At 37.0% G+C, this 11,217-nt stretch overlaps 1 long non-coding RNA gene and 4 other non-coding genes across 6 annotated transcripts; all 5 read right to left on the bottom strand.

Moving 5' to 3' along the window:
* Positions 1-4,601: 4,601 nt before the first annotated feature.
* Positions 4,602-6,497, bottom strand: LOC104606333 (uncharacterized). Of its 2 annotated transcripts, none has more exons than XR_016082259.1 (2): positions 6,373-6,497; positions 4,602-6,222 (listed from the first exon to the last, which is right to left on the bottom strand). It is a non-coding gene; the product is annotated as an uncharacterized LOC104606333 (long non-coding RNA). The 2 variants fall into 2 exon arrangements; XR_002023166.2 differs by having other exon boundaries at positions 6,453-6,496.
* LOC148802614 (small nucleolar RNA SNORD14) lies at positions 5,595-5,718 on the bottom strand. Its single transcript, XR_016083191.1, has one exon. It is a non-coding gene; the product is annotated as a small nucleolar RNA SNORD14 (small nucleolar RNA).
* Positions 5,793-5,892, bottom strand: LOC148802613 (small nucleolar RNA snoR99). Its single transcript, XR_016083310.1, has one exon. It is a non-coding gene; the product is annotated as a small nucleolar RNA snoR99 (small nucleolar RNA).
* Positions 6,133-6,208, bottom strand: LOC148802612 (small nucleolar RNA Z105). Its single transcript, XR_016083222.1, has one exon. It is a non-coding gene; the product is annotated as a small nucleolar RNA Z105 (small nucleolar RNA).
* LOC148802611 (small nucleolar RNA Z161/Z228) lies at positions 6,283-6,379 on the bottom strand. Its single transcript, XR_016083315.1, has one exon. It is a non-coding gene; the product is annotated as a small nucleolar RNA Z161/Z228 (small nucleolar RNA).
* Positions 6,498-11,217: the final 4,720 nt, after the last annotated feature.

Here is an 11,217-nt window from a genome sequence, read left to right as displayed (position 1 = left end):
GGGCCAATGATTATAAGTAACTTTTGAAATGGCCCATAGAGGTCAAATTACCCCAATGTTCTTCCCAATTTGTAGTGAAAGGAATCTATTGATCTTGGAGCACCTAGGGTTGGACTGAAGATTAGACCAAGTGAACTTGCTATGTAGTAGTGGAGTCTCTTTCAGCTCGAGGGAATCCACTAAAATGTTAAATTTCCTCATGTTGGTTGTCACCCTTTGCCTTGGATTGCTGGATTCTTCAAAAATCTTATTGTATTGAAATCCCCTCCAATGCATCAAGGTCCTTCCTATGAGCCTTTAATGTCCTCCAACTCTTTCCAAAATTCTTTTCTTTCTCTATAATTAGTTGGTCCATAAACATTTGTCAAAACCCATTCGAATCCATCCTTCACACACTTAAACTTTATATTTACTAAGAACTTGCCAACCAACTCTTCCATGCCCACTAGTTCTTCATTATTCCACACAGTCATTAAACCACCCAAGGACCTCCAAGAAGGTGACATTATCTACCAAACTCCTCTAACCTTCCATATACTCCTTGCCCATTTACAATTAAAAGCTAATCTTTTTTGTTTCTTGCACTAATACCACATCCGAATTCAACCTTTAGAAAACATCCTTTATTAATGATAGTTTTCTTGCGTTGCCCAAACCTCTTACATTCCATCTCACTAATTTGATTTATACCTTATTGTCTTGCCCCTCAAGTCCTAGTGTTGAGCTACTTATTCCCTTTCCTCTTGTCCCAATTTATCCTAAAAGCTTTTATCACCCTCCACCTCCAGCTTTAACCTCTCAACATCACTTAGCTTCTTCCTCATCTTACTTTCCTCTTTCCGTCTTTGGATATACACTTTCAGCTTATTTGGGTCCTTCAACTTGCAACCTAATTTTTCAACAAATTTTACTATAGAATCCTCACTATTATTCCTTGTTGCACCCTCATCTATAGAGTAATCTTTCTTTACTTTACCCTCACCCCCTCCACATAGAACCTTTTCTTTGGATTCACTTATACATGTCTCAATAAACTCCTAAACTCTCTTTAGCTTTAGAGCTTTATCTTTACCTAACTGGGTTGCTAGCAATGAAGCTGGGACAGAACTTGGAGAGGCAGCATTGGACATAGAATAGACATTAGTATCGAAAACTAAATTAACAGATGTACCTAGGTTCTAGCTTGAGGAGGGATCTAAATAAGGGAACAAATGCTCAAGATTCTTTCCCTATTTAAGGGCATGGATTTCACCACCCACCTTGGTTTGAGGTTCTTTAGGAAGCGTACCCTTCACTTGATCTTCCCTATGAAGATTTCCTTGACTTGTGGAATGTCCCTTCTGGGCTAGAGCTTATTTGATCTTAGATGATCATTAGGTACTTCATTATCCCCCCTTGTATCATTATTGGCTTTAGAATAGGGTCCTTGTCTAGAGTTGAGTGCATGACCCAACCACCTTACTATGACTCTCGTTTGATCCACCTAAATGTTTCATGGTTGATGCTGGAGGCATTACTATCATGTTCTTTCCTAAAGCGCCTATAAACAACAACTCTAGGTCCAATGTCTGCCCTATGGACTCGTCGAAATCTTCCTCTGATTTTATACTCCCTATACTTGAAGCTTCATCTAAATCATCATCGTCATTTTCCTCACTACTGCTATCTAGCCTTCATCCTCCTCTTCTTCCTCTCCTGAACTAACTCTACAATATCTTGGATTTGGATGATCAATAGGATTCCCCAATGTTTCAGATTCTTTTCACCTCCTAGGAGGTAAGTCTCGGCCTTCTGGACCAAATTGGGACGATGATAGACAAGATGTATGGTCTTCCAACACATGCTGGACCCGAGTCATGTGATTACTTAAGATTGCATTTGGGTCAGTCTGGGTCCTGGCCTAACTTGGTTTCAACCCCTTAAAGCCCCTAGCTGGTTCGAGGAGGGCTGCTACAGTTTTCTTTGAGTCTCTTCTAACAAAGAAAGTGGGGTCCACTTTTCACCACCTCAGCATAAGATAAGGTGCCTATCCCAGCCTTCTTTTTTTTTCAAAGTTGTTTGAATTAGTTTCTTTTAAAGGAGGGCCACCTTGTAAGGGCCCAAAAAAAGGATGTTCAACTTCCTTAGGAGAGTAACCCGGCCACTCTCTTGCTTCCTCCTCTTCCACCTCTCCACGTGTGTATTGCACTGCCACATCTCCATCGTCTTCAACCTCCACAACGATGATTCAACTTTAGAGATTAAACAGACGGAAGTCCATACTCCATCAGAGAAATTTTCAACAATGGGAGGCAATTTTTTTAGGTTTCACCCCACAATCCTAGCAAAGACCACATGCACATTTCTCAGCTTCACTTCTTCAAGAATACCTCCAAGTGCATGTACAACTCTATCAACAATTGATTCTTTCCACAAATAGAAGAGGAACGCCAAAAGTTTAATCCAGTAGATCTTTACAACCACAACCTTTTCATTGCACAAAGGAGTTCAACTCTACACTTGTATTGACCTAGTTTCTTCTTGTTGATATCAAGAACAACTTTCCTCTCATCAAAAGGAAAGAGCACCTCATTGTTCTCAAACCCCAATCGTACTACCACTATGTCTAGTATCTACCCCCAATCTTTAACCTCTTTGTTGATCATGAGAGCCATTCCATGGTTCTAGACTTCTCTCTCTACCTTAAGCAACAACTTTTAAGTATCTCTCGAAAAGTTTTGAGCCTTGGAACTCTCATCCATTTCCTATGTTTCATTCATATTTAGAGAATCGGGAACATATTGTTCCTCGATTCCACAAAAGACAGATTTCCTTGTTACACCCCCTGGAAAAGGCAATGAGAAAGTCTTGTAGTTTCTCTAAAACTATGGTCCACCCTTTTTTCTCCTTCCCTCGGTAAGCAAATCATCTGTCTTCTATTCTTTCCAAAAAGTTCCACAGTAACTAGAAACCATCCTTTCCTATTCCTCCTTATCTCCACTTCAAATTTTCTCTAACAATTGCATGGAGTTTTTCCAACCTTTTATCTTGATTGTATTAATCGCACCATCAATAAAACCTGTTAGCCAAATAATGGAAACCTTAGGAAGAAGAATGTAAGCTCATCTATCTTTCCTAAACTTTTACACAACCACACCTTTGGATTTTCCCTACTCGAAAAAGAGTCTCTTTGCTTCCACCTATAGTTCATGTTTCCAACTAACTTTGGTTTGAAAATCCTCTCCAGGCCATCTTTGTTTTTCCTGAACTCCATCCTTCTATTAAACCATGCCTTTCAATACAACTTCCATCGTCAATTACAAATAAAAAAAAGTGATTTTGATGTTTGTTTGTGACAAGTGGAGGAGTTTTCCTTGGGAGCTTAAAGAATTAGAAGTATTGAAGTTTGGGTGGATTGAACTACAATTGCTTATAAAGGAGAGAGGTGGTAGAAAAGGAATTCAACAAGACTTAGGGGAAGAGGCGGTTGGGCCTGAAAGCAAAAAAAGGTCTAAACCCATAAGACATGATGGAGATCATTGGACTTGGATACTTCGTTGATAAGTTGTATATTAGTCCAAAGAAAAATACAAAGGAGAGTGATGGGTTTATGCATACCATATCATAGGAAGAACAAGATGTTCATTTAGAGGGATAGGGTGACGGGGTGTCTTGGCTTATGCATTACCTTGTAATATAACTCTATTAAAGACAAATGCCATACCATATCAGTGATATCTCTTTACGATATATTGGTTTGAAGGAAAGAAAAAGGAAAACCTATACAAGTTTTGTATAGGTTTCTTTTCATTTTTGCACTTATTCCTTCAAACCAAACAGAGTCTTAATGATTGTCAATTTCTTAAAAAGTTTGGCTTTACTCCCCTTGGAGAAAAAGTTAGTCATGGCCAATTCAATAATTATTATCTTTAATAAAGATTTTGCAAAATGAGTGAAATCACCTTTGAATCGCCACCACAACAAATTGTCAAGTTCACAAGCTACCCAAACCTCAATGGTTATGAAACCTAAAAAATAAGCTTTATGGTCCAAAACTTCTACGGCTACATTCAAGAGGGTGCCAGTGCCACTAATAAGATTCAATGACCTTGTGGTGTTGGGTAGCCCAGAAGAGTTGTTGAAGGTTCTCCAATTTTGGACCATTTGGATCCGTAATAGATGGACTCAAAAACTGCCAAATTTTGTCTACTGTAAAGCATTTATTGACAATATTATCCAAATGCAAAATCTCTCCACAAAGCAAGCGCCATCAGTATCAATTCCTCTAATTCTATAGTTGTATGATTTAAGAAGAGTTGTTGAAGAGTTGTTGAAGGTTCTCCAATTTTGGACCATTTGGATCCGTAATAGATGGACTCAAAAACTGCCAAATTTTGTCTACTGTAAAGCATTTATTGACAATATTATCCAAATGCAAAATCTCTCCACAAAGCAAGCGCCATCAGTATCAATTCCTCTAATTCTATAGTTGTATGATTTAAGAAAATCTAAAAATAGTTTTAATACTCGTCCACATATTATTTAGAACTAGATTTGTCACTTTATTTCGACTCCAAATGTTTCTCTCGGAGTCCGAAACGGCAAATCATCACAAATTCTCATTTTCAATAGCATCTTGAAAGTGGATTTTTATAATTTAAATTAAAACCCATTTGAATTATCAACAGGAAATTCCTGTAGACTTTTTCTACTTACTCGATCATGTTACTGTTCACTAGAATTTGGGGCTTTGAGCTTACAAAACATAAATTAGGCATATCCAATGTGGGTCCTCAAAATGGGTCACTAATAGCTACTCCGATGATCTGTTGCATGAAGAATGAACATGGTTCTTCGGATTTGATGGGCACTGCTGGGGCTGTTTCCATGGTTCTTCGAATTTGATGGGCACTGCTGGGGTTGTTTCCATGGTTCTTCGGATTTGATGGGCACTGCTGGGGTTGTTTCCATGGTTCTTCGGATTTTATCTGTTTTGATTACAAGTTCATAACTACTTTCTTGCTCCCAAGGAGTTGGGAGACCATAGGATCCAACTGCTGGGGTTGTTTTCGTGGTTCTTCGGATTTTATCTGTTTTGATTACAAGTTTATAACTGCTTTCTTGCTCCTAAGGAGTTGGGAGAACCATAGGATCTAACTGCTGGGGTTGTTTTCATGGTTCTAACGATTTTATCTGTTTTAAAATTACAAGTTTATAACTGCTTTCTTGCTCCCAAGGAGTTGGAGAACCATAGGTTCCAAACTTGGGACGATTAAAGGGGGTAACAGAGAACGCTAGGTATTCTGCAACTGAACCTAATTTCAGTCTTGGATATAGATGCTGAAGAATTAACATATCAATGTTCTGTACCCGTAAAGCAACAACGTAAATCTCATTTTTTTTTGTTTCGCTTCAGAACATTAATCTATTACACATATCCTTTCCTAAACAAAAGAATGAAAGATTATTGCTTTCCTTGTTTCTCTAGGCTACTTAGTTTAATTCGAACCAGGGACCAAAAGAGGTAAAACCGTTACGAGAAACAAAATTTTGGATTGTGGCTAGAGTACAAAAATAAGAAAGACTAAAAGAACTTATGATAGGGTTATTACTTAAGCCTCAGACATCCAAGGAAGGATTGAAACAGCAGAAGCTCTCAAGCCCGGCGAAGGCGAAAGCTCTCAGGCGGCCACTGCGAATGTTTTGAGAAACAAGCCTTTCCATTTGTCATCATCGGCCATGAATTCAAGATAAAAGAAGAAAAAATAAGGCTTCCAGCAACCCTAGATAAAAAGAATAAAAGAAACAGAAAATAATTTCCCATCCCTAAAAGATGATCAACATAATCGTCTGACCAAGTGAAAAAGAAAATAGGATGGAAGAATATCAGGGACTCGTTCATCCCTAGGGCATCAAAAGGAAGCAAGCCAAAAGGAGTGACGTATAAGTCCCAAACAGGCCAATAACACAAGCGGCACTCAGAATGAAAAGGACTTTATCTAACTAACAAACCTCACAGATCTGTCGAACTCGGCACATTAGTTCAGACATAATTCCTCAATGTGCCAAGTTGCAAAATAAACTCTTCAGTGCCGAAATTAAAGCTTAAAACACTACAACACAGAGAAAATCGAATTTTCTCTAAGCGAGCGCTCAGAATGAGTAGGAGGTAAGTATTGATTTCCGATCATTAAAATCTGAAAATTTAGAATCATCCTCATCACGCTCCATCGATTAATATTGCTGAAAATAAAAAGAAAAAGCCAAAAAAGCAATAAAATCAATAGCAAGTAAAAGAAACAAAACCATCAGAAATTTTGGAACATCTGCATCAAAATCGACGCGGTAGCGTCTCAGACGACCGTCGTGAGATTTTGAATCCAAATTCATCACCTGGTTTCTCCTTTGAAAACATCAAATGGAGGAAATGAAAACAGTGAGAAAGTTGGAAGCTATGATTTCCTTTTCGCTACCTTATCGTTAGCTCCTCTCAACCACGATGCACTAGGGTTTCTAGATCAAGGCATGACATTGAGATCGACAAATGCCCTTTTATAGGAAACTGAACTGTCCATTAGGATATTGGTTTGACGATTATACCCTTGCTAGGGTTTTGAGTTTCGAAATTCAAATTTGACTTGGAAAAGTCCTGAACTAGCACGTCGAATATCTGGCCCGTTGGGGTGGAACGAGTCAGTTATAGTTAGCGATGTTAATGGGTCGGGTTTGGGCTAGGAAGGGTATGGATAGTCCGTACTGATAAGAAAGCATACTCGGGCATAATAACATCCAATTATCAAATATGCATGACAATTTGATTAAACGATACATCTACAATTAGTATCCTGTAATTTGGAGCTACTGCCATTTTGCTCTTCGAATTTTAAAATACAATAATTTAGTATCTGAATTTTTAAAATGTGATAATTTAGTATTTGTTAATCTGTCGATTAAGATTATATTTAGGAATAATGCAAATAAGTGTGAATGTAAATATGTAGTGTAAAATGGTTTATATAAATTGTAAAATTGGGTTAGTTTTGCATTGATAAATTTACCTTCTTATAAAATAAACTTTTAGTTGTAATGGATGCAAATATGAATTCCAATATAAAATATGTTTTTTTTTTATCAAAATCCCATTTGAATGCAAATTTACTTCTTGTACTTTTGGCTGAGTTTGGAAGGAGAACAGATGCAAATATGTAGAGTGCAAAACCTTATATATTGTATTATTTTGTATGTATTTACATTGTACATATTTGCTTTTGTACTGCTTCAAAACTGAACCCTACATCTTATTATCAATGTAAATATGCATTGGCTTGTCATTTGTCAATGCATAAATGTAATGTTGCCAAACATAGACAAAAGTGAAACAAAATGCAAATTTACCCTGAACCGAGATCTACACTCCATTTGCACTGTTTCCAAACACATCCTAAGGCTCAATTTGGAAGGAGTACAAATGAAAATATGTAGAGTGCAAAACTATGTATTTTGTATTATTTAAGGCTCAGTTTGGAAGGAGTACAAATACAAATATGTACAATGTAAATACATACAAAATAATACAAAATACAAGGTTATGCACTCTACGAATTTGTATTTGTACTCCTTCCAAATTGAACCTAAGTGACATTTGAAAAAGATACAAATTCCCTTCAAGTGTCATCTAATTTTCTTTATCAACCATTTAAAAAATTAATAGTCTCAAACCCTTGCCTCTTCTATTCAAGAAAGTTGGGGTCACCAGAATGACCGCAACTTTCTTGAATAGAAGAGGCAAGGATTTGGGACTATTAATTTTTTGTCAATGTTTGGATGGTTGATAAAAATTAGATAACACTTTGAAGGGTATTTGCATCTTTTTCAAATGTCACTTAACGACATGTAAATAGCTGGTTAATGACAGGTATTGGATTGTTACATTTTGAAAGTTTGAGTACTGAATTGTCGCATTTTAAAGTTTGGGGATCAAAGTAACATTAAGCCCAAAGTACATCGTACTAATCGGGGATTTTCCCTTTAAAAAATGTCATGACTCAAAATGCAAACCTAGTCCTGTGTTGTGACACAAAATGCAAACCCAGTCTTGTGATTTGTCTAATTGACCTAGACTGTTGATAGCCCCAAATCGAGTTAAGAGAATTGCACCAATTCCCATGGTTTCAATTTCTTACACTACTTAATTTTATTTATTTATTTATTGATAATTGAGTGCCAATTTTTTACTTTGTCCAATGGTCATCACACCATCAAGGTGCCATTGGGCAAGTGCTTTTTGAAAGATCTAACAAGCAAAAGACGTAGTGGGCTTTCATATAAAGATCTAACAACCATTTGGTTGGAAGTGTGTCTTTTTGCACAAAGATGAGATGAAAAAGGACGAAAAACTCAATTTCAAACCTCTCAAAATAATCTCAAATCAATGGCTAGTTTTCCTCCAATTAAACGAAAAAGACAAAACCGTGGTACCCCACATTCCCACAAAATAGAATCATTTCTTTCAACACTCACTTGTTATTAGTTAATGATCCTTAATGATTGGATCTATATGCTTATTGTTATAGGAAATGAAATATTCAAATTATTTTTCATCAAATGACTATCCATCTATTGTATTTACCTTCAAATTCAAATAGGGGGCATGAAGGCTCTATGAAAAAATGGTGGTTCAATTCAATATTGGTAAATGAGGACAATCAGTGGAATGGAAACATGTTTGTTCAATAGGAGAAATATGATGCAAATAGGTTTTCTAGGCAGATCCATTTAAGGGGCGTTCCTGGATTTTAATGGGGTTTAGGTCGGATCAAAATCCAGTTCAAATGTACAACCGTCTTGTTGAGAATGCCACTTTAGTTCTCGCTGTGGTGGCGGTCTTTCTAAAACGCCACCTTAGATGGTTTTTCCTGTAGTGTGTAAAACGGACTGGACGGTGCATATAACAGCTATAAACAACTGTTGCAACTGTTATATAGCTGTTAAAAGGGGGATTGAATGCCAAAAACACCCTCTAACACTTATAAACAACCAATTTAGGGGTATTTTATGTATTTTGCCAAAGGCAGTGCATATAAACAACCAATTTAGGGGTAGTTCAAGTATAAGTTAAATGATTAATAAATTTTATCAATAATCAAAAAATCTTTCCAACAATTATAAACAATTAGTTTAGTCTTTAGTAGGAGTACTTTGATCAATTCAATCATTTTCAATTTCTATAAATAGGGCAAATTTTTGAAGTTATTCTTACTATTTAGCTAATTGACTAACTCTACCCTTAAGGTTATGTTTGGTTTGAAGGAAAAAGGAAAGGAAGGCAAAGGTAAGGAGACCTATACAAAATGGAAAGACGAAAAAGACTACTTTACCCATTATTCTCCTTCAAGTTTTCAAAATAAAACATTGTCCGATCCAAACAACCAGTGATTTGACAACATCAACCGACGGAATCGTTGCTGCAGTTGCCACCAGTTACATTCATTGAGCAAAGACTGGAATCATGTACTTGAATCTGAATAATCACCGTCACTGAACGGAATCGTCTGACCATAGTGCAATCTTCAATTTTTCTTTTATGTGTAGTCTGTAATTTGTTTTTCCCGTTCCTTAATCGGTTCTTAAAGAATGGTAGTAACGGTGAAGGTCCAACGATTTTAATCGATCTTGGTACAACATATTCCTGTGTTAGGGTATGGCAACACGATCAACTATAGCCAATGATAAGGAAACACGACTACTCTATCGTATTAGGGCTGCAAATGGATCGGATGAGATTGGATTCGGTAAGGGTATATCCGATCCGATTCGTTAAGAATTATATTTATATTATATAATATAAATAATATATTATGTTATTTATATAATATAGTAATATATTAAAGTATAAAATATAATTATATAAATAATATATAGAATATGCATATATAATATATAATATTTCATAATTAATGGATCGGATCTGATAAGCCAATATCCAAATTCGATCATTAAGTTAAACGGATCAACTTTTTCAATTCGATCCGATTTATTAGGATCAAGAATATCCCTCTTAACGAATCGGTATCGGATTCAAATCGGATCTGATCCGACTTATTTGCAGCCCTACTTCCTACGTTGCGTTTACAATTAGAAATCTAAATGGAAATGTTGGAAAATTGAATCGTGAGTACCTTCTTTTCTCTGGGAAGATAGACTCTCCCAAACTTCCCTTTTTCAAGAGGCCTTCTGATATCAAAATCTTGCAAAGACCATTGCTTCCAGGGTGGTGGTTGTTGCCGCTGCTAATTTTGTTCATTCATTCGACTGGATTTCTAAATTTGGGAATTCATGTGGATATCCAATCCAAAGTTCAAAATATTGATATGCCTGATATGCGGGTGATATCTATACTGTTTTTTTATTATTTATTTATTTTTTTCAAAATCGATTTAGGGGGGCCGGTTTAGGAATTCTCCACCCCTTAAATCGGTCAGAACCTCCGATACATCCAGTGTAAGGGCATACTGGAAAGGTCCAAAAACAATACGTATTGGCCGATACGTATCAATACTTTCAACCTTGACCTAACCTGATCTGAACTAGGGTTTAGGATTTGAAGAAATGAGAGTGGATAGAGAAGCTCGCTCGATGTTACATCTGAGAATCTTTTAGCCTCGTCCTGAGAAGATGAGAGAGGATAAAGAAGCCACCTCGATCGGAACGCGAGGGAAGTCTGTCTACAACAGACATGGGACCAACATTAAACAGCCTCGTCCTTTGTTACTTTCTCAGTATTTACACGAGGGAAGTCTATTACTTTCTCACTCTGTTTACAACATTCGATACAGTAGATATCTCCATTAGTTGTTCGATGAAAATCCATCCATCTGATTGTCTATGTCACTCTTGACATCAGTGAGAAAGTTGGAGAAATCGACCTTCCTCAGTTTCCCACCTCAATTGTCTCCTTCATTGAGATCCTTATAACTGTTGTAGGACTATTTTAATGGGAAGGAGCTCTGCAAGAGTATCAACCCTGATGAAGCCATTGCTTATGGCGCTGCTATCTTGAGTGGTGAGGGTAATGAGAAGGTTCAGGACCTCTTGCTCCTGGATGTTACGCCTCTCTCGTTCTCTCCTTGCCTTGCTCTTCCTTGTTCCACCGTACACAATCCCTCCCTCTCCCTCTCCCTCGACATGTACCTCCAGCACCACCCCTTTCCTTCTTACTCTCCACTAAATCCCCATCTG

Source organism: Nelumbo nucifera, chromosome 2, assembly GCF_055504915.1.
Source record: "Nelumbo nucifera cultivar China Antique chromosome 2, China Antique-T2T, whole genome shotgun sequence".
Lineage (NCBI taxonomy): Eukaryota > Viridiplantae > Streptophyta > Magnoliopsida > Proteales > Nelumbonaceae > Nelumbo > Nelumbo nucifera.
Note: the sequence above shows the minus strand (reverse complement) of the source record. Positions and strands in the feature narration are given on the sequence as shown.